Source organism: Rhinolophus sinicus, chromosome 4 (assembly GCF_057876585.1).
Source record: "Rhinolophus sinicus isolate RSI-liver-muscle chromosome 4, RSI-T2T, whole genome shotgun sequence".
Taxonomy (NCBI): Eukaryota; Metazoa; Chordata; class Mammalia; order Chiroptera; family Rhinolophidae; genus Rhinolophus; species Rhinolophus sinicus.
The window spans coordinates 71,249,502-71,273,925 of NC_142504.1; the positions used below are offsets into that span (position 1 = coordinate 71,249,502).

General features: G+C 41.5%; 1 protein-coding gene across 5 annotated transcripts in view; it reads left to right on the forward strand.

Annotated features, from left to right (window-relative positions):
- The window catches only part of AKAIN1 (A-kinase anchor inhibitor 1), a 106,810-nt gene that overhangs the window by 73,723 nt on the left and 8,663 nt on the right, over positions 1–24,424 (forward strand). Inside the window, exon 1 of one of the 5 annotated variants that reach the window (XR_016021143.1) lies at positions 13,658–13,917. The exons of the other annotated variants lie outside the window; for them this stretch is intronic. The gene's annotated coding sequence lies outside the window, so the exon portion shown is untranslated. Of the gene's footprint in view, positions 1–13,657; positions 13,918–24,424 lie in introns of those variants that run through there. 5 annotated transcript variants of the gene reach the window in all.

Sequence of the window (24,424 nt, forward strand, 5' to 3'; positions counted from 1 at the left end):
GAGACGAGCACGTGTTTATTTTCCATGTCATCCAAATGCCACGTTTCTGGGGAATCGAGATTTGGAGGCAAAAACCACAAGGAAGTGTTCACACTAAAGCAAAGATACAAAAAATTGGTAATAGGTTTCAAGATAAAGTAGCATTTTAAACAATATACGGTATGAAAAATGGAGACAGTGTGGTACCAAGGAGTGGGCATGATGTTTGGAATTGGGCAGCTTAGATTTGAACTGTGATCTGCAACTCACTGGCTGTGTTACCTTTGAAAAGATTCTTAACCTCTCTGAGCTCCTGCTTTCCTCATCTTTAAACAGGAAATGACACCCACGTTTTGGTGGGGAGTCAATAATGTAGGTGCTCAATCAATAGTGGCTACTTTGGCTGTTTTGGTTAGTCAGAAAGGTTATATTAGGGCAATGGCAAAATGAGGAGGTGGATTATGTTTATATTTATTGCTTCCTTCCACTCTGCTAAATAAATTTTTTTCAAGTTAGCCTCCTCCTTTTACTTCATCCAACCCCTCTTGCAGACTATCCATTCTCATCAAGATACAAGAGATAAATAAGAGCTCACATTGTTAATGTGATAGGGCTTAAGAAAAAAGCCAAAGTGACACAATTCTGGCAGCAGCCATAATGCCAGGGAAGCCGGGTTCAGACTGGGTTGGCGGGCAGAGGAAGGAGACAGTGGTGTCCTCCCCTGTCAGCTATGCACGTGCTCCTGCATGCCTGCCTGCATGTAGGGGAAACAGCATGTAGGGCGTTGAGAGGAATAAATGAGATAATTCACGAAATGTGCTTACTGTGCCAGGAACATAGCAAGTTTGCAATAAAGGTTAGCTGGAAACAGTAGCAATGGCAGCAGCAGTCGCAGCAGTAATTTATTACAAAGATTGTCACGGAGCACTTCAGGTGGGATGAACGTCTGAAAGAAAACACATAGGAAAATAAATATATTGTGTATTCTTGTGCCAACTAGACTATAGAAAAAACTTTGCACTGGGGATGAGTGAAAAAATAAAGTATTTAAGGTAAAGCCAGGACAGTGTCATAAAACTGAAAACACTGTTACATAGATATTATTACCACTGTTTGGCAATGGTTTATAAAAATCTGTCCTGTAAAACAGCACTTCTGTTGAAAACACAATTGTTATAAACTCTTAATGGGATGCTCTTACCTGGTATTTCTACAAAGTTAACAACACTGATGCGGCAGTTATTGATGCTTACCTGAACAATAGCAACTCCTCCTTCATCTGTGGAGAGTCCTGATTTTGTCTTGGTATCTACCTTTCACCCACGTGACTCAGATAAATGCTGATTAGTCTAGGTTATAAAGTTGGTCCCATTCCTATTGCCAGTGATTGGTTCAGGAGTGGCCCTGTGGCCAAAGAGATAAGAAAGGAAGCCTGCTGGTTGACGTGTGTGTGGAGGAGGGTGGAAAGAGAGGAAAACATCTAGTAAAAACATTCCTAGCTCTTAGAAACAGTCACAAGGAAGAAATCCATTTTCTGTCTCTAGATGTTGCTTTATGAGGATGTGATGCCTGGATCTATTGCAGCCCTCTTGTGGACAAGAGGGAGAGACTAGCCATCATTTTATTATTACTGTCTTACTTTTGCCTGGGGAGAAGGGTGTACTATCATGTTTTTATGCTGGATGAGGATAGTTTTCATTCTGAAGAAGGAGGATGAATACATGTTACTGTTGCCTTTAACATTCAGCCTATGTTGAATCCTGCTTCTTACTTCTGCCTCCACAATACTGCAGATTCTGATCCCAGAGTCTTCCTGTTCTCTTGGGCTAACTGAGTCCCACTTTCTTGGCAATCCTCTTACAGTATACTCCAGGCTGTGGCTTCTCCCCAACTATTTCCTATGTCTACTCAACCCTATATGCTTTCCTTCTTCCAGAAATTTGTAGAGCTCTCTCTTCATTGGTGCTCTCTGTTCCATTTTCTCTTATTTTAATGATTGTAGGTTGATTCCTTTTTGTATTTCTACACTTTGGAAGGTACACAGGCTAACGCTTGTGCTTAGTTGATCATTATGACTATTAATCTTCTAAATTTTCATTATAAACTCATACTTATATTGGGGTTGTTATCAATTTGAGAGACCTATTTGCATATTAAGAAAACCCCTTTTCACATACATAGCAAATATTTTTCCCAGTTTATTACCTTTTAAAATTATTTGTGTTTTAATTGTTATACTGAAGATTATATTGTAGTATAGTAAAATTTATCAATTTTCCTCTTTGTGATTTCTTTCTTTGTTTTTATTCTTAGGTGGAGTTTTCCTCCCCAAGATCAAATGTATATTCACTATGTAGTTTTTATTCTCCCTTCCTCCCTTTATTCCTGTTTTCTTTCTTTTTGACCTCAAATGTGCTGAATTTAACCAATCACATTCCTTAGTTCATGGCACACCATCATCATTGGTCCATGCAGAACCCCTGTTTGTTATTTTATTATGATTTTTCGTTCTTTCACCCTCCAGCCTCAGTGCCATTTCTCTCTCCAGCCATATACATCTATTCCAGTGTGTCTAGTGCTTGTTCTTCATTTTAAAAAAAACATTCACCATTTTTTACTCCATGTGGAGTTAGAGATTAAAACATTTTTAAGAGATATTTATCCAATTTGCTCAGTACTTTTTCCTGCTTATATGAACTACCATCTTTACCAAATGCAAGGTACCAGCCTTCCTAATTGGTTCCATTTATCCATCTATCTGTTTTGTTGCTAGGATCACACTGCCTTCATTATTATATAATTTTAAAAACATTTTAACATGCAGGAACGAAAATCATATGTAATGCTCTTTCTGTATCATTTAATTCTTTTCTCTTTTTAAATATGCTAAACAAAGGGGGCCATTCTTTAATAATTAACAATTCTCTGTATGTCAGCAGAGCAAATTGCTGGTCACTGTCACCTCAGTCACATGCTATGTTTTGCAGATGGTGAAAAACATAATGGAAGATGTGACTTTAGGAGCAGAAGCATATTTGAAGGAAGTGCCTATAACTGATTGAAAAGCAAACAGATGCTCACATGTTTTTGTGAACTCTGGTTTAAAGTTACTTAAGATGCTTACTGTGACAAACATTCTTGCAAACTTAAATCATGCTCTGTCACCTTGGAAGAAAACAATTTCAAATGTCATTTTGAGCACTGATAAAATAGAAACCAAGAATGAAATCAGGTTCTGACCCTCTTTTTATCCATGTTGAGCAGACTCTTCTATCTGGAATTGGTTTTTATCAACAGCTTGTGTCTTTTTTTTTTTTTTTTTTTTTTTGCATGTTTATCTTGGGATGTGATTTGAATATGGTTCGTCTTCCATGTAATATGTGCAACTATTGTAGTGGTCCTGAGAATCAGATTTTCTGGTTTTGGACCTAGAATGGTGCTTTGTTCCGTGAAGCAGCACTGGACCATGGTTCTGTGTGCCTGAGGTGAGGGAGGAATGAAAGGGAGAAAGCGTATAGTAAAGATGTTTGCTGCGCCTCCTTCAGCAAAACAAGGGGGGAAGTTGGCAGCTCACTAGTGCCTAAAGAGTCGAATTTATTAATTCAGAAAAATAAGAACTCTAGCATTTCATTGTGGCCAAACAGCAAAATCCAAATACATTGCTATAAGACGTCAGCATTTTAATTCCTACTAATAATCAGTAATACAATAATGAATTGGAGGGGGGCTTACACATAGATGACCACATGACACTTAGGTAATTTGTTATTTAGTTCAGGGAACCCTATCACTAATAGATGTTTATCTTTGTTTTAATTAATTTGCTAAAATTCAGATAGTTTAAAAACTATGAAAATAATGCTTATCCTAATAATTGCAAGCACAGAGAATGTTGAATATTAGATGAATTTCTTTTTTTAGAAAAGGAAGCTTGAGGCCAGACAGGTCACGCGAATTGTAGAAGTTACTTGGTAGGTTAGTAGTGAAGTTGGCTGCAAGTCCAGACCTTCATCTAAGCTCAGTGTGGTTCGGCCATCTAGAAACTGCACACAGCGAGGCCCAAGCGGCAAAGGCCACTGGGAGTACTGTGTGGAGACGGTTCCTGAGGGTTAGCCAAGCTCGCTTTGAACAAGTGACATGAACGGTTGACAGTATCTGCCTTAGAAAGAGGAGTGGTGAGACATGAGGCCCGTATCTGCTCTTCCTATGTTACGCCTTTCTTTCACTTAGAGAGACCAGTTTGTAGATATCCTTAGCTTATCTGTGAAGGATTCCACTTAGGCCATATTGTATGTGTGGGCAAAGCTCCCTTTTACCTGATTTAAGGACAGTGTGAAGGCAGAACAAGTGCTCAGATCAGAACACTTAGCATTCTGAGGGGCTTCGAAAACTCTACTTTATCTGAAAACTGGGCGTGGCCTCAGAATGTTGTTATTCTCATCCTGAGTTTAGGGGTTCAAGTGCATACTATAATTACAGAGAGGAGACAGAGCACAGGAAGTGAAGTGCTTTGTCGTGGTTGCGGTTATTTCTTGCACCTTACTCATCATTTCCTATCACCCTTGGAGTGTTGACAGGTGTATTCCAGGCAGGCCATGACACTATCCAGTTGTGAGCAGAGCATGGGATAGAACGAGTAGCCGATGGCCCATTTTATCAGCTTTTACTACCAGTAGACACAAGTTAAAGCCTTGGATGACATCTCCCCTTGATAAGCAGAACACACAGGCTGAAACATTTCAATAGAATACTTTAATGTTTTGCTGGGTTCATTTTTCTTTTGTAATGGGCACATGCACTGATCCGTATTTCCTTCTTTAGTTTGTATGCTCTACAACCTATTTGGCGGGCAGATTGGGGTAAACATAAGAGAAACAAACGCCAGTTGTATACAGCTGGAAATGAAAAGATGAATTGAAAATTATTCAATTAATGGACTAGGAAGGTGGAGATTGATTTAAATCATTATGGACAATGTTACTTATAAATTTTGTTACTTTTAGACATGATGGAATAAAACTTGGTGTTTTTTACTTCAACTCTAATATCCATCCCAAAAGACTAGTGATGTGGCTATTTCCCTTACCATCAACACTGGGAATGCATATTGTACCAAATTGTATGTTTTACGCGGGTGACATAAATGTTTGAGCTGCCCTTTGTATACATTAATGACACTAATGTATTACTTGTAAGGCAGGCACTGTAAATGTTTTTAAATATTGTGATGAAGTTTTGTTTTGCTACTTACCTTCAACCACCCCTTCCCCCATGACCACTGGGGGATACACTGAAGAAAACCTACATGACTGAGAAATGCTGTCTGTATTCCTGGAAGAGTATGGAGCCTTCTGGCTCATCCCAGATTGTATGACCTTGACCTCCTTAGTTCTGTGCAAAACAGTTAAGTTCATTGGATTGGAGATAATAAAGTTGAAGTTAGATACATATTTTTATTGCTTTTCTAGAGGTAATTTTTTTTTTCAGTGAACGAAAAATTCATTTGGTAAAATAAATACAAAATTGTCATATAGCTGCAATCCACCAGTGGCTCTAAATTGTATTACCCTGACCTCAAATCACAAGCAATGAATTGCTTACTCCTTTATTTTATTGAATTCTAGTCTGTTAAAGCAAATGAACTTTGTAATGATAGTGTTTACACACTAAATAGAGTATATTTTTCATCATCATCTTGCTATGAATTAATTCATTGCTCCCCCTGGAACAACATGATTTTGTATCAAATCATTTCCATGTGCATTTTAAATTCAAATACGAGTTGGGTGGTTTTTTTTCCCCACCATCCTTTTTTCACCTTGCTCTAGATTTTCTGCATACAGAGAATATTTTCCAAATACAGGTGCAGTATCTGCCTACCTGCCTATGATATATATTCAGCTATGTAGTGATCTTTTCTGTTCATCTGATAAAATTACAATGTCCCCTCCCAGTTTTCTAAAAAGGGATACTTTTTGTACTATTGGATTTTTTAAAATAAACTGTCCAGTACATTATGTAACTCACAAAAGTATACCAGATGGATCCAAAATCTATTGAGTCATATTGTTCAGCCTTCTGAACACACATATTGATAATATTGTCTGCCAGCATTTCTTTTTCATCATTTGCAATTGTTCTACCTGTTCATGCTTCATGAGATTGGGAAGTGTGTCTTCTAATTGTCTTACTTCCTGGAATTCATTTTAATTCATACCTGTTAACTCCAAACAAGTATTGAAATAAACAGCTTGAAGGCTGCCAAGAAGACAACATGACTTTAACATACAAAGAATTGAAAACATATATATGAGAGGAAAATTTTCCATTGATAAGACCTTCTAATTTGAGGGTGTTTCTGGCCAACAATGCCTTTGGCCTCACAACAAAGTAGAATTTGAATGTTTTCCACTTGATTTATTTCTGTCTTTCCATGATTCAGAAATTATAGAAGCAGGTCTCTTTCCTCTCAACAAAAGATTGTTTCTTATATTGTCCATTAGCCTGAGTCCTTTCACAAATTTAACTATAATGAAAGAGGAAAACCCTGGAAATGATACTCATCTCCATAACCTTGTTTTGAGACCTAGAGAGAGGGGTAAATGAAGTAACAGTCAGAATTTACAATTAATGGCCATAACTTTGTTGAAGTTTAATGACTAATTAGTGTTTCCCAAAGTACAGTACAGATTTAGCAATTAGCTAATTCAGTAATAGAAGAAGGCATACCTTACACTCTGAGGCTTGTATCATCTGCTTGATTGTCCCATTAATTAAATAAACTGTGAACTGGTCACTTAGCCACTGAATTTCCTCATGTTCTGTGGATACAGACTAAAGGAGAGTCTTAAATAACAGGTGGCCCATCTGAAACCTGCATTAGAATTACCTGCAGTCATGGCTAAATCTGCATCTTCTACAGTCTTCATTACAACTATCAGTCGTAAGTGGTTCTTGTGATGCCAGATTTTGAGAACCACGAACCAACCAGATGCTTGATGACCTGCCTGAGGCCCGTCACGAAGATCTGACCTTCCCTGTACAGATCATCCTCTTTATCACTTTTCCCGTTGTTCTCTGCTTTCTACCACCTGTGCCATGATGGGGTGAGCCCTTTCCTCTTTACATCTCTAATAGTACTGATTTGACGTCTTTCTAAGGAAAAATGTGTGCGAAGTGAGAATTTTGACTTCATGGCAAAATTTGAAAGAAGCCCTTATTTTATGTATGTTTGATGCAATGTATATATCATATTCAATTCTTCATATCATTTGAATATTTCTTATAAATTTTTATCTTCATAGTTATCCTATGAGATATACCAGGGAGGGCCTTACTGTTGTGATTTAAAAGATGATTTAAGCTAAGCTGGGGGTTAAGAGGCTTGCTCATAAAACCAGATTATATCCTGTGTCTTCCGTGAACATCTTAGGGACTAGGAAATATGGATTATCTAGATATCTCTAATGCCTAGCACATTGCCTAGGCATAGTAGAGTCTCAATAACTGTTTGAGTGATTCCATGTAGCATTTATCTTCTCTGGCAGACCCAATCCTCCAGGACAAAGACAGAGAGAGCAATCAGAGAAGGGGGTTATCCAGATTGTCCTGAATCCTTATACAGGGGACCAGGAGATGAGATCCACCTGTCACTTTAAAGAGTATATCAGTGTAAACTTTTGCATCTTAAACTGGTTTTAATGTGTCTTGTATTATTGATTTTTATTTACCATGGTTTACTATTTAGAAACTTTTTGAGGCATGGTCTACAATATTAATTAGATACATGCAATTTAATTGTAATCTGCATCCTCAGAGATGTTGTTTCTCATTTCCTCCCTGCCTCCATCTCTCTCTCCCTCCCTTATTTCTTTTTTTCATACCTGATGCTTAGATCAAATGCTCAGTTCATTTGCTGTTCTCTGACTTAGAGTTTTGACGCCACTAGCCAAAGCTCCCTGAGAAACAGGGTGAGACATGAAGTCAGCCTCCTGTCACACAGCTAACAAATAATGCTAAAGTCTGGGTTTATTTTCCTTCAGCTTCTTTTTCCTTCTGAAATACCACTGGAAAAAAAAAGACATAAAACGTCTGATCTTGTTCTTCACTTCCTTTTCCATTTCCAGCCAACTGTTCTCTTTTTCTAATTAACCTCAACATAGTAAAGAAAGCCAAGATTCTCATGGTTATATAAAAAAGGTATAATAAAAGAAAAGACACATATTCTAGAATTTTGCCTGAGGAAAACTCTTGGTTGTGGACAGAGTTTTGTATTTCTTTGTCCAATTTGTACATGAAGCAGTGGTGACTTGTCTTCTCATTCCTCTGCTTCAAAAAACTAATCAGATATGTTTATGTGTGTTATGTGTGAAAGCCAAAGATTGTGCAGGTGAATTCAGAAGGCCCAGAGATGGGAAGCACACTCAAGGTCTCTAGGACAGGGACTGGCTCAGCACAGACTGATGGCCTCCCACAGTTGGTGGGCCCAGATTCATATGCCAGTGTGTGGTGCAGGGTTCAGGGAGTTTATAAACACGTGGAGAGTGTTTTCGTGGCAAAATGGTTGGCCAGTGGAACAAAATCACCAAGGAACATCGCTGGACCAAAGTGAAGGGAGCTTGTTTTCACACTGCCATTGTAACGCAGGGACTTAGCTCCTGCTCCCTGCAGGTGAACGCAGGACATGGTGAGGCCGAAAAGGAACACCAACAGAACTGCAGGTAGGGGGTTCATAGCACTATATTCTCGATGGTGGCCGGTTGAGACATAAGAAGCAAACATCTGCCAATACCCCAACAAAGGGGTCTTCCTGCACCACAGCCTTGCTGGCAGCCAGATGAGACACAGCAAGTAGGATCCACACCATCTGCAATCTGCGCTTGCTAACCACAATACGCACCTGCTAGCGTAGCCACGGCAGTTATATACAAAACAATAATGGCTAATGGCCAACTGGTTACAGCGGATGGCCATCTAATAACCGATCCAGCACCTTTCCACGTGAGGCCGAGAGCCTGGAAACTACTCTCTGGGACTCCGTCCCTACAGCCGTGTTCTGAAAAGAATTTGAAACCAAATGGAGGGAGCTGAAAACTGACTGTTAGAGGGGTTGATAGGGATGCAAAAGGAGAAAACCAGGAAGATAGGAAATGAGAGATATGAACTTAGTACAAATTTTCAAATATGGTAATTGGCCTAGTTATATACCATCTAGAAATTAGAGCAGCCTTTCTGATATTCTTGCTCCAGTGTGCTTTCTGCACTGTTTTTCATGTGGAGGGTCTGAGCTGGTGCCAAGAGCATCTCCTCAGCTGTTTCCTCCTGTGCTGAAACTCTAATTGCAGTGAAGCAGCAAAATGTAGCAAAGGAGGCCAAGGGCAGGAAATTAATGGGGTCGGAGAGAGAGGGGAGGAAAGAGAATGAATTGCAAAATGAAAACTGGAAAACCAGTGCAGCAAACATTCGTTGAACAAATACTGGGTGACCACTGTGAGCTGTGCTGTGCTTGGTACTGGGGACAGAGTATGGTCATGCCTCGGGAGCCGATGCTCTAGTGAGGAAAGACAGACAGTAAGTGCAGGCCATGATGAGATTAGCAGATGGGACATGTTAGGTTCATTTCTGACAGCTGCACATTCATTCCCTCTTGATGTGAGAGCCTCAAAGAGGTGTTACATACGCATGTAAGGCTTTTCTTCTCAATATAATACTAATGTTAGAAAGCTAAATGCAGTATGGCTACAAGTAGTCAAATGCCCCACACAAAGGTTTTGAATTCTAGACAAAGATAGACTGCTTGGAATCCATGTAGATCCAAACTCTTTTTACTTTTATTTATTTAACAGACACTTAGGTACTTCTCACTTTAAGTCATAGTTCTAAGCACTTTACAAATATTCACTTATTGAATCTTCATAACAATATTAGGGAGGTGCTATTATTGTGCCTATTTTATAGGTCAGGAAACTGGATTGCCCAGGGACTGAATGTCTCTACAGACTGAATGTTTGTTTCCTCCAAAAATTTGTATATTAAAATTATATTCCCAAGATAATGGCATTATGAGGTGGGGCTTTTGGAAGGTGAGTAGGTCATAAGGGTAGAGCTCTCATGAATGGAGTTCGTGCCTGTCATGCAGGTGTCATGCAGGGTCTCTGCTCCCGCTCCCACATAAGAACACAGAATATGGTGAGGCCAAAAAGGAACACCCACAGAGCCATGGAGAGGGGAGTCATACCACTATATTCTCACTGGCGGCTGGGTTGGAGACACAGGAAACAGGATCCACATGATCTGCAACCTGAGGTCCATTTCTCTGCCAACCAACCCCACTTGCTAGCTGCAATCCGCCGTGCTAACTGCAATCCGTGCTTGCAGGCTCAGCCACCATCTTCTTGCTAGCCCCCATTTTCTGCTAGCGTAGCCACGGCAATTATATTAGTGGCCAATGGCTCACTGGTTATAGCTGATGGCCAACTAGCCACAGCTGATGGCCATCCAATCACAGTTGATGGTCATTTACTACCTGAGCCAGCACCTTTCCACATGAGGCCGAGAGCCTGGAAACGGCACTCCTGGCTCTGTCCCCACTGTGCCCTTATCAAAGGAACCCCAGCAAAATATCTTAGTGCTTCTATCATGTGAAGATTCAGTGAGAAGTTAGTCATCTGTGAACCAGTGTGAGGACAGAGTCCCAGAGAGCAGTTTCCAGGCTCTCGGCCTCACGTGGAAAGGTGCTGACTTGGAGTGGAGGCAGAGCCCCAGAAAGTAGTTTCCAGGCTCTCAGCCTCACATAGACAGGTGCTGGCTCAGGTAGTAAATGGCCATCAATTGTGATTGCATGGCCATCAGCTGTGGCTAGTTGGCCGTCAGCTGTAACCAGTGAGCCATTGGCCACTAATATAACTGCTGTGGCTACGCTAGAAAAAAGAGAAGAAGAATGGGGGCTAGCAAGAAGATGGCGGCTGGGCTGGCAAGTGTGGATGGCGGTTTGCGGACAGTATGGATCCAGCCTCCAGTGAGAGTATAGTGGCGCCAGAGAGAATATAGTGGTATGACTCCCCTACCTATGGCTCCGTGGGTGTTCCTTTTTGGCTTCACCATATCCTGCGTTCTTGTATGGGGAGCGGGAGCAGACACCCCGCAGGCTTCCCCGCACGACACTTGGGTAGTGGATGGCTGTCAGCTGTGGCTGGTTAGCCAATTGGCCACTGATATAAGTGCCACGGCTGCGCTGGTTGGTGATTCAAGTCAAGTGGAGTCGGTTGGTTGGCAGAAAAGTGGACAGCAGGTCGCACGTCGTGTGAATCCAGCCTCCAGTGAGACTATAGTGGTATGACTCCCCTACCTATGGCTCTGTGGGCGTTCCTTTTTGGCCTCACCACATCCTGCATTCTTATGTGGGGAGTGGGAGCTGAGACCTGCAGGCCGCCCTGCGTGACAACCAGGAATCAGGCTCTCACCAGACACTGAATCTGTTCACTCTCCAGAACTGTGAGAAATAAATACAGTGGTACCTGGGTTTTCAAACGTCTCTGTTGACGAACATTTCGGTTTACGAACGCCGTAAATTTTATGGATCTATGGTATCATTAGATAGTGAAAGTCATGCTAAATTTACAGTTTTAGGGGTTGATTTTAAAGGTCTGGAATGGATTAATCCATTTTGCATTACTTGCTATGGGGAAACCATGCCTCGGTTTTCTAACGTTTCAGAACTCAAATGGTCTTCTGGAACAGATTACATTAGAAAACCGAGGTGCCACTGTATTTGATGTATAAGCCACTCAGCCTGTACTACCCTGAACAGACTAAAACACACAGTAAGTGCTATCAGGTCATTTATACATTCAAAACTAGACATTATGCATGTTGAATTGAGTACAAAGCCAAATAAAAGAAGGAAGAAGGGCGTGAAATGGGACAAAAGACAGGTAGGTACCTGGTCAGCAGGGCCCTGAAGCCATGGTGAGAGGTTGAGCTTTCATTCCAACTGAAATGGGAGGTTAAGGAAGGTTTTGAGCCATTGAGTGACATATTGGATTTCCATTTAAAAAGGTTACTCTGGCTGCTGTCAGGGGAACAAGTGGAAGGACAAATAGTAGATGTAATGACAAGGCAGTGATTTGATATGGAAAAAACAATTAGGAAGCCAGTGAGAGCATACGTTTATGTGTTTTCCATTTTGTGCAGAGAAGGAAATCATCTTTGGGCTCTATTACTAGCTGCCAACTCCTTACCTTCCTGAAGATGAGGCAGCGGTAGGAAGGGGTCATGGAAGGGACTCCAGAGTGTATCGCTCTAATCCCAGATCTGGGACTTACAGTGTGGGCCCCAAAGTGAGTGACTTCATGCAATATTTGGGCCTCCATTTTTCCACTTGAAAAATGGAGAGAATTGATTCTATCTCTGTTAATCTTTTAAAGTCTTAAAATATTTTATGGTACTTAAAACTGTGAGAAATCTTAGGCATAAGATCCTTCCTGAAGGTGAAAATTTGGCCTGTCTTGTGCAAACCTGGCACATTTAGACATTTAATATTATAAATGAGTGATTAGGAGAGGGTAGAATTTGCGGAGAGCTGGTGGAAGGCTTCTAGTTACATACGATGGCCTGGCTTCTACCTACATCCCATCATTGGGAATTAGTTTAAAACATCTGCCTGCTTTTTATTGCTTCTAGTCTCCAGCCTATGTGGGAGCAGGAGAGACCCTGGGAGCCACAGAGCTGTTTCAAGGGGCAGGGGTGCCACATTCGCATCACACACCTGTGGCTGGAATACACAGCCTCACATAACTCCTGCAATGTTCAATTACATGGCTGGCTGTTGTGATTAATACCATTCAAATTCATCTAAAAACATTACTCAATTCATAGCCTCTTTTTGTCATTGTGCCATGAGGGGGATATGTGAAATATTTTGACATTACAAAGGAATCGTCTTCAAAAGTTTGGGAGCTGCTCCTTCACGGAGAGTAGAAAAGATTTTACTTTATGTCAGAGCACAATCTTCCTCTGGTTTTCCTGAGATTCTTGCCATGCATTCAAATCCTCCAGGGACAAAGAATTACTTTTGAAAGACTGTTTAGTTAAATTCTAGACATGTACTTTCTGATGACTTGTCATAGCTGGGAACCTGACTCCTTCTTCAGCAGAAAAATGATGATTGTGAGGATTATGCTGTTCATTTTAGGGAGGACAGTGTGGGAGCGTTTTTGTTTTTTAAGGATTCTTTTAAAATCACTCACAGACCTAATACCAGTTCCTTGTCCCCGCCCTCTCCCCCAACCCCTCCCTTTCCATGATGGGTAGGAAGGAAGAGCACGTGGCTAGTTTTGCCTAGGAACTTGGAATCTTTTGTTAAATATTTAAGTGATCCAGTAATTCGGTCAATTCAAGTTTTCATCTTAATCAAGACGGAAACCTCTGTACTGTATTTTCAGCTGCTTCGGAACTCATGGGAGGAAAAATCTGTAAATGGCTTGCGTGAGTTGTTGTGGTCGGAAAGTACCATGATGTGCCAGTTACTGTGTGTTTGATAAACTAAAACCGCATTCTTGTTTCATGAGTCAAGGATTACACCTGCACTAACACACACATTTGCACACTGACACACCCCACCTTACATTCCCTTCACTCTCTCTCTCAACACACGCGCCAACACACACACACACACACACACACACACACACACACACACACACACACGCTACCCAGGAACCAGGGCAGCTGCCTCCCTGTGGAAGGACATCCAGTCCCTGAGTCTGTGACAACCCTGGGAATGGCCACCAAGAGGCAGCAGAGGCTGCAGAACGGGCAGTGGCGCCGCTGGGAAGGTGGTGGGCTGGCTGCTGCGCCTGTGAAGGTGGAGGTTGTGCGTCGGAGCAAAGACCTGGCTCCCAGGGTGGAGAGAGAGTACGTGATCCTCAGGGTTCCAAGGTTTGTTCTGTTTTCTATTTGGGTCTAGTGTTGTCACTTTCTTTAATACATAAGCTCACATGGTCCCACTTTTTCTGTCGCCGAAATACCTGACTTCCGGTATTCCAGAATGTCCGTCTGGGCTGTGCTGCCCCCACTCACTCTCCGTTTCTGGCACATCCCTGGGCTGGGAACACAGGAGTCAACCTTCTGGGCCAGCCAGGTTTGTTCTGTAGCTGTGGGAGAAGAGGATGGGCCACTTTGGACAAGTGAGCTGGTTAGAGAAGGTGAGAAGACAGGCAATGGCTGTCAAAAGAGTGGCTGAACCCCAACTCCCCCAACTCACCCCCCTGCTCTTTGTTATGGGAAATGTAAAGTGTATTTGGTCGGTCCTGTGTAAAGTGCTATGCACACCCTTGCTTCAGGACAGATTCTTGATTTTCCCTTTCCTCTGGATTGCCATTCCTGAATCTTTTCTTTATGGAAATTCTGGAGCTACTACTGACAACAAGAAACTAGGAACTGGGGAAGAGTTTGATTTCCTGAGTGTGTCTGGGTGAAAGGAATAAAACCTGTAGCTAAATTTCGCAGAAATCTCTGTGGTGGTCAAAACAGCCTTTTGGATCTCTGAATTCATAAACCAGTCTTGATTGAGTTATTTTTTTTATCTAAGTGTTCAGAAAATTAGATACTTAAAGCATTTTCAAGGTGGCATTTTCACAAGCATTACCCCCACCCCCAACTTCCTCTAATGAAAAGCCTTTTTCCACTGTGTGTGTGTGTGTGTGTATCCATGACAAACCCACTTAATTTAATGTAGCCTGACTTTTCCTTTATTGTTGTTGCTTTTTGTGCCCTGTTTAAAAAATCTTTGCCTTCTCCCAGGTCATAAAGATATTTTTAATATTTACCTTTAAAACTTCATAGCTTTTAAAAGACTATTTTCTTTTAGAACAGTATTAGGTTCATAGCAAAATTAACGGGAAGATAGAGATTTCCCACATACCCTTCCAATCCTACACAGACACAGCCTCCCCCAGAGTGAGTGGTACGTTTCTTACAATCCATGAACGTACACTGACACATCATAATGACCCAAAGTGCATAGTTTACATTAAGGTTCATTCTTGGTGCTGTACATTCTATGGATTTGGGCAAATATATAATGACTTGTGCCTACCATTATAATATACAGAATATTTTCACTGTCCTAAAAATCCTCAGTGCTCCAGATTCTTTTGCTTTTCAAATATAGATGTGAAATCTACCCGGAACTGACTTTTTATGTATAGTATGAGGTAGTCAATGTTCCTTAATTTTTTGTGTGTGAATAAATACTTGGCCCAACCTCATAGCTTAAAAATACTGTCCTTTCCCCACTGCACTACACTGTCAGGTTTTTCATAAGTCAAGTGACTGCATGTGTAGGGCTGTTTATGGACTCTTCACTTTACTTCATTGGTCAATTTTTCTATCCCTATATCAATATCACACTTTCTTAATAATAGTCATTTGCCACGTAACGACCTTTTGGTCAATGATGGACAACAGTGGTCCCATAATATTATAATGGAGCTGAAAAATTCCTTTCAGCTGGTGATATTGCAGCTGTCATAACATCCTAGTGCAACACATTACTCACGTGTCCGTGTTGATGCTGGTGTGAACAAACCCACTGCTCTGCCAGTCGTATAAAAGTATAGCACATACTCTGCATAATACTTGATAATAAATGACTCTCACTGGTTTCCATATTTACTATACTATATTTTTATTGTTATTTTAGAGTGTACACTTTCTACTAAAAATAAAAGTTTGCTGTGAAACAATATGCTGTGCTATGACAGCAGCAATATCATACATACGTGTTTACTGTGTCTCTCGATTGCATCATTTTCTCTTGTGCTTGATTTAATATTGTGTTGTTTTGTACAGTAATAACATGCTATACAGGCTTGCAGCCTAGGAGCAATGGGCCGTATCATATAGTCTATGTGTGCGGTAGGCTATACCATCTAGGATATTTAAGTCACTGTGGGGGCAGAGCCCCAGAGAGTAGTTTACAGGCTCTCGGCCTCACATGAAGGGGTGCTGGCTCGGGTGGTGGATCGCCGTCGATTGTGGCTGATTGGCTGTTGACTGTGGCCGGTTAGCCGCCGGTATAACGGCTGCGGCTACGGAGGAGGGCCGAGGAGAGCGGAAGAGGAGAGTGGAAGAGGAGAGCCGAGAGAGAGGAACAGAGTCGAGAGAGTGGAGAAGAGTCGTCAGTCGGTCGGCGGAAAGGCGGACGGCAGGTCACGCGTCCGGTGGGCCCAGCCTCCAGTGAGACCATAGTGCTATGACTCCCCTACCTATGGCTCCGTGGGTGTTCCTTTCCAGCCTCACCATATCCTGTGTTCTTGTGTGGGGAGCGGGAGCAGAGACCCCGCAGGCCGCCCCGCCTGAAAGATGGCGTGGTGAGAAGGCCTCCGCGCACGACAAATGGCGCAGCGAGCAGGGTCTCCCGCACGACAGTCACTCTATTGTGTTCGCACAATGATGAAATTGTCTAATGACACATTTCTAAGAACATATTCCTGTTGTTAAGCAGTACATGACTGTACTACTGCTTTATAATTAGTATTGAAAGCTACTAAATTAGGTCTTCCCTATTTGTTGTTCTTTTTCAAAATTACCTTTGTTCTTCTTGTTCAAAATACTCAAATTTGATTTCTAGATTAAAATTGTCTTTTCCTTCTCAAGTTTTATTGGGACTATTCCTTACAGCTTTCCTAAAAATAATACATTGCAGTCCAGTAATATAGTAAAAGTTGAATTATATTCTAAAGTAATAAAATAGCTCTACAGGGTAAATGCTTTCTAGGACACTGCAAGTCAGTGTGTCACATGTCTGTCCTGCTCTCCCCACCACCAGGGAAAAAATTCCCTTTCTTTTCCCTTTGGCTTTTCCAAATTCCATCAGTCTTTCAAAGCCTGCTCCAAATCCTCTGTTTCTACCTTGATTATGTAACTCTTCTCAGCCTTCGCCAGTTACCCTGTGTGGCACAGATTTGATGATACACTCAGGAAAAGACCCAGCACTTCCCAGCCTCCCAGGCCGGGCACTATCTGGGTGGCCTACACAGTGTCATCTCCAGTACCCAACTCCCCCTCTCAGGCTGCCTCCAGTTCCCCACTGGGCCCTGCTCCTATGCATTTCAGGAATTTCCACCCTGGGTTTGATCTTCCCTTACTGCTTCAACCACCATGCTTTTACTGGTTAATGCCTCATTAGCCCTTAAGTCCCCTGTCCCAGATCCTTCCCTAACTCGCACCCCACCCCCACCCCCACACACACTAGATGGGTTCTGTGGGGACAGAGCCCCAGAAAGCAGTTTCCAGGCTCTCGGCCTCACATAGACAGGTGCTGGCTCAGGTAGTAAATGGCCATCAACTGTGATTGGATGGCCATCAGCTGTGGCTAGTTGGCCGTCAGCTGTAACCAGTGAGCCATTGGCCACTAATATAACTGCTGTTGCTAGGCTAGCAGGAAGAATGGGGGCTAGCAAGAAGATGGCGGCTGGGCTGGCAAGTGTGGATGGCGGTTTGCGGACAGTGTGGATCCAGCCGCCAGAGAGAATATAATGGTATGACTCCCCTACCTATGGCTCCGTGGGTGTTCCTTTTTGGCCTCACCATATCCTGCGTTCTCTTGTGGGGAACGGGAGCAGAGACTCTGCACAACACCCTGCACGACAGGTTCTCCTTGAAATGTGCTCCCTGTGCCTCCTTCATGGCATGTGCCACGACTCAAAATTATAAACCTGTTTGAATATCTGATTAACACCTCTTGTAAGCTCCAATAAGGCAGGATCCATGACTGTGTTGCTCAACATTTTAATCCTTCATACCTAGCCTAGTGCTTGTCATATAGTAAGTGCTGTATAAATCTTTAATGAATTAATGCATGAATGCAACAAACACTTTGACCTAGTGGCCTATGTAAGTCTCCACAGTACCCTGCATGCAGATGCTTAATAAAAATATTTCTGGTTTATCTCACATTGTTCTATAGGATATTTTAATACAGAACTCCATATAGTTTATGAGAGTAGCTTGCCATATTCTGAAATGATAGGCCTGGCCATTGCAGGCAGATTCAAGGGTAATTCTTAAGGCCCTGTACCTGATTTGATAGGGCTGGTAGTAATAGTGGGGCATCACTCATATAACTTAGAACTATTCTATACCTGTCAATACCTTCTTGCCTTCCGTTTCTCAAATCCACCTTTTGGAAACCCTGAAATGCTGCTTCTGATTTGGTTATGGTACCTAGGATGCAGCATGGCTTGGTGGCTTTAGCAGCAAACTGGAAACTCAGATGCGATGACTTTCTGTTGGGAAGTCACAAAGCTTTAGCTTGCTCGGTGTCAAAGCAGGGCAACCAGGACAGCTTCGTTAGCAGTTGGCGTAGATGAGTGAGATCTAACATCTGGTCCTTCAGGAAAAATTCCTGTAGTTACAGAGCTGGAAAATAGACACTCATTCCATTAATAAAGGGACCAGAATTAGTTCTGGTTCTCTGTGTTCTGTAGTTATGATGAATAATAATACGACCTTTATAGTCTCAAGCAATCAGAGAGGAAGATAAAAAATATGCTCCATGGTCACCATCAGCAGCTCTGTGTATTGGAACGAATGTGCAGGCAGGGGAGGCAGAGCCCTATCCTGCCCAGGTAGGGACTTCTGTAATTTGCATATTTAGTAACTCAGTGGGGAGAGGGAAGACATAGACACTGCTCATGAACGACTTCTGCCACACTCTCTGTGTGACTTTCGAGGGAAAGTCACTAATTGGATTCTGTCTCAATACTGGGAATACTGACCTTTTCTAAATCCCACCTTACTGGACTATAATAGGGCTAAGGTAATACAGGCAAATGGCCCATAAGTTCTTAGGGGAAAAAAAATGCAATACAATAAAATAAAATTTTATCAGGAGGATCTTCCTATCATTGTTAGAAGCACAATTTTAATGGATATAAATAAGAAATTAAAACCAATTATTAATTATATAGCAATTGAGTTCCTCAGACACCTTCCACTGGTGCAGGTGAGAATGACCTGTGGAACTGTACGCTCTGAGGGGAGGGAGGAGAGTGCAGAGCTCAGGGAAGTCTGTCTGTGGAAGGCTGGCCCCCATGGGGTGGGCTGAAGTCACAGGGAAGTATGATCACAGGGATGTCTGAGTGTGTGTGTGAGTGTGTGTTTTTGGGGGGGCTGTAGGTGGGTAATTATTGGAGGTGGAAAGACTGAAACACTGAATACAAATCTAGTTACATCACATTCTTGACTTCGATGTATTTTTAAAAAAGATTTTAATTAAAATATAGTTTATGTACAATATCATGTTAGTTTCAGGTGTGCATCAGTTATTCAACATTTAGCTACCTGAAGAAGTGATCACCATGTTAAGTCCAATAACTATCTGACACCATATCACGCTATCGCAATAACTTATTTGTTTTATACCAGGAAAATTAAACCTCTTATTCCTTTTCACCTTCCCCTCTCCTTTTAATTTTTCAAATACAGTTGATAATCAGTATTATTTTATGTTAATTTCATGTGTGAAGCACAGTCGTTATATATTTATATATATAAGAAGTGATTCCCCTAACTAGCACCCACCTGGCACGATATATAGTAATTACCATATTATCGACTATATTCCCTGTGCTTTACTTTATATCCCCATGACTATTTTGTAACTACCAATTTGTACTTCTTAATCCCTTCACATTTTTCACTTTGCCCACCAACACCCTCCCATCTATCATCCAGATAAATCTAGTACACAATAAATCTGACACCATAAATAATTATTACAATATTATTGACTATATTCCTTATGCTGTACCCTATTTGTATTTCTTAACCCCTTCTCCATTTCACCCATCCCCCCAACCACCCTCCTGTCTGACAACCATCAAAATGTTTTCTGTATCTATGAATTTGTTTCTGTTTTGTTTATTTTGTTTCCTAGATTCCACATATAAATGAAATCATATGGTATTTGTCTTTCTCTGACTTACTCCATTCAGCACAATACTCTGCTGCAGATGGCAAGACATTATTCTTTTTTATGGCTGAGTAATATACCATTGTATATATGTACTATCTCTTTACCCATTCATCTATTAATGAACACCCAGGTTGCCTGCATATCTTGGCTATTGTAAATAATGTTGCAATGAATATTTTTGTCCTTCTTTGTCACTTGTTATAGCCTTTGTTTTAAAGTCTATTTTGTCTGGTGTAAGTATTACTATGCTGTCTTTTTTTCTTTTTTGATGTCTGTCTTCATGAAATATCTTTTTCCATCACTTTCAGTCTCTGTATGCCTTTCTATTTGAAGTGAGTCTCTTGTAGGCAGCGTATGTAAGGGTCTTGTGTTCTTATCCATTCAGTGCTCCATTCAGATTGGAGCATTTAATCCATTTACATTTAAAGTAATTGTTGATAGATATGTAGTTATTGCCATTTTATTATTCATATTTTTCTCCTTCCTCTTCTTCTCCTTTCTCTTCCTCTTCTTCTTCTTCCTCCTCTTCTTCTTCTTCTCCTTTTCCTCCTCCTCCTCCTCCTCCTCCTCCTCCTCCTCCTCCTCCTCCTCCTCCTCTTTTTGTTCTTCTTAAAGAAGTCCCTTAATATTCCTTGTAATACCGGTTTGGTGGTGATGAACTCCTTTAGCTTTTTCTTGTCTGGGAAGCTCTTTGTTTGTCCTTTGATTCTAAATGATAGCTTTCCTGGGTAGAGTAATCTTGGTTGTAGTTCCTTGCTTTTCATCACTTTGACTATTTCATGCCAGTCCCTTCTGGCCTGCAAAATCTCTGTTGAGAAATCACCTGACAGTCCTATGGGAGTTCCCTTGTAGGTAACTAACAGCTTTTCCCTTGCTTCTTTTAAGATTCTTTGTCTTTAACCTTTGGCATTTTAATGATATGTCTTGGTGTGGGCCTCTTTGGGTGCATCTTGTTTGAGACTCTCTGCACTTCCTAGGCCTGTGTGTCTACTTCCTACACCAGGTTAGGGAAGTTTTCTGTCATTATTTGTTCAAATAGGTTTTGAAATCCTTGCTGTCTCTCTTCTCTTTCTAGTACCCCAATGATGCAAATGTTGGTATGCTTGATGTCCCAGAGGTCCCTAAACTATCCTTATTTTTTTAGATGCTATTTTTCTTTTTGCTGTTCTGATTGGGTGTTTTCTGCTACCTTATCTCCTAAGTCACTGATTCGATCCTCTACTTCATCTAATCTGCTGTTGATTCCCTCTAATGTATTCTGCATTTTTGACTGGTTGTATTATTTTTGACTTTTTTTTTTATGTTTTCGGTCTCCTTTTTAAGGTTTCCTATTCTTTATTGAAGTTCTCCCTGAGATCATTGAGCATCCTTATAACAAGTGTTTTAACTCTCTGTCTGGTAGATTTCTTGTCTCCATTTTATTTAGTTCTTTTTCTGGACCTTTGTCCTGTTCTTTCATTTGGGACATGTTTCTTTGTCTCCTCATTTTGTCTGCCTCCCTGTGTTTGTTTCTATGTACCAAGTAGGGCTATGCCTCCCTGTCTTGGTATACTGACCTTATATAGTAGGTGTCTAGCGGCACAGTCTCTCTGGTCACTTGTGCCAGGTGCTCCAGGTGTATCCCTTGTGTGGGTTGTGTGTGCCTTCCTGTTGTAGTTGAGCCTTGCTCACTGTTTGTATGTCAATGGGAGGAATTGACAGGATCCTATAGAACAGGATTTGCTTTAGCAGGGCTCTGGTGCTTCCCCAGTCTGCTTTTTTTGGGTGTGTCATTCTTGGAGGCTGCCAGGTGATGCTCTGGCTCAGTCCAAAGATGACCACCAGGAGTGTCAGCTCTGAGGCCACCTGGGAGGGCCCCCACCATAGGTCAAGATCAGCTGCAGCCTGTGCTGTGCCCAGGGCCACCTGGCATGAGCCACAGAGCAATGCACAAATGGCAGTCACCCCCTCTGGGCTTGTCGGTCATTGAGAGGCCAAGCCACAAACTGGGGCCAGCTGCCCCTAGTGCCAGGCTTAAGACTGCTTAGCAAGAGGTATGAGACATGCCAAAGCCAGATGTTGCTTGTTTCGGTTTGTGAATCTTTGAGAGATTTTAGGAAAGTTCAAAGCATGAACCAAAACAGACCATTTGTGTGAAAAAGCCACTGAAGCAGTTCTGGTGTATGCAAAAGTTGGGGGGGTCAGGGTCTCAGGGAATCACCAGGGTGGGGTGGATGAATGGTGTTAGCCATGTTGATGGAGACTCAAATATAGTAGCCACCTATGTCTGTATGCCAGAAGTGGGGAGAGCTCAATAAAGAAACAATGGATTTTGCCAGCACTTCTGTCTGGTAGAAAGCTGCACCTTCATCCCCTGCCCTCACGCCAGACAACTCAGTTCCTCCCCATATGTCCCTGATGCTTCTTGAGCTGCTGCTGCCCCAGCACCGGAGCTCAGAGTGAGTGAGTCCATCAGTGAGTAAGTCCATGCACAGGCCCTTTAAGAGGAATGCGTGTGACTTCAGCTGTCTTTCATCTCACTCAGCAACAATCTTTGCTGGTTTTCACAGCCAGAAATTATGGGGACATCTCTCCCCAGAACTGTAACCCTTGGCTGGGGAGCCTGGTGTGGAGCTAGGACTCCTCAATCCTCCCGGGGGAACTTCCACAGCCAAGATAACCCTCCCAAATTTTAATGGTCACATGCAGGTGTGGGACCAGCCTGTTCTGCATATTTGCCCTTTTTATCAGTTTTGAGGTGGCTTCTTCTGTTTGTCCTTATCTGTAGGGCTTTGGTTTAGCTAGACTTCAGGCAATTCTCAATGATGATTGTTCTGTAGTTTAGTTGTAATTTTGATTTGTTTGTGAGAGGAGGCAAGTATAACATTTAACTTCTCTGCCATCTCGACTGGAAGTCCCCAACTTTGATGTATTTACATTGGGCATTGAGAGTTTAAAGCTAATTAAATTGATTGATCTTTTGTGAAATACCAAAATGATCTTGTAAATGCTCGTTAGGCTAGAGGACATTTGTATCATTTAAAACTTAGCAACTGGCCACCTACAACATGTAGGTGATTTATTAATTTCAAACAAATGTAGTATGTATAAGTGAATGGCAACACTCAGGATTTATGTGCCTGCCTTCTGTTGGGCTGTAATGCACTTCTGCACACTGTATTTATTTTAAGGATATCCACTAGGATGTTCTCAAATACCCTTTCCTTTCAAATGAATGCCATTAGGAGCACCAGTTGCTTGTTATAGTGGATGAAGCCAATCCTGTGAATGCCTTCTCTGCCCACAGTGCTTGCCAAAGCAGAGGGACTTGGTGGTTTCTTCCTCCTGAGTAGATGTGTTCTTACCTCTTGAGTCAACCTCTTGGGCTACAGCTAATTGGGCCAGAATGAGCCATGGGCATTCAATCTATGGCTGGCCTAAGAGATGACTTGGCATGAAAATGCTGTTTTTCAGGGTTAATGGTGGTATCTTGAGTCTTTCAGGTTCTCAGGAATTTAAACTGAAGATATAGCAAGAGTCAGGAAGTTGCAAACAGAACTTTAGTTGAAATGCTCAGAGAGAAAGCAGAATGTAAAATTATGAAGCAGTACATGTCATGAATAAATAGAAAGAAGGGTAAGTAAATGCATGAAGTTGGGGAGATCCCAGAAGAAGGGGAGAGTTGTTAGATGGTTGCCACTTATGGAAAGTTGGAACTCTCTAATAGTAGAGAATAATGTAGATAATCTAGTTACTGGGGCTATATTAGATTATTTCAATTTCCGAATTGTAATGTGAGACTCAGCCAGATATTTCCATGATGTCTGGCTATGCCAGATGTATCCTCATAGTAACTGCATCTGCCCCCCCCCCCCAAAAAAGCTTGAGAGAGTATCTTTCCTTGTATGCCAAAAAGCCTAACACACAGTAGTATCTGTGGTTTACATATTTTTTCTTTCAGTCTTATTGAGATACTCATATATAGCGACATACATCACTATAAAAGTTTAAGGTGTACAGCTTAGTGACTTGCTTACATATATTGTGAAGTGATCACCACAGTAAGTTTAGTTAATACCCATCATCTCATGTAGATACAAGAGAAACAAAATATTTTTCTTGTAGTGAGAACTTTTTTTTACACAGCAATGCTAACTATAGTCATCATGTTGTACATTAAATCCCCAGTACTTATCTTACAAGCAGAAGTTTGTACCTTTTGACCACCTTCATTCAATTCCCCTATTTCCTATCGCCCACCTCTGGTAACCACAAATTTTATCTTTTTATCTGACTTTTTTGTTTGCTTAGATTTCACATTTTGTGAGATCATACAGTATTTGTCTTTTTCTGCCTACTTACTTCACTTAACATAATGTCCTCAACGTTCATCCATGTTGTCTCAAATGGCAGGATTTCCTTCTTTTTATGGCTGGATAGTATTCCATTGTATATTTTATACCACATTTTCTTTATCCATTGACT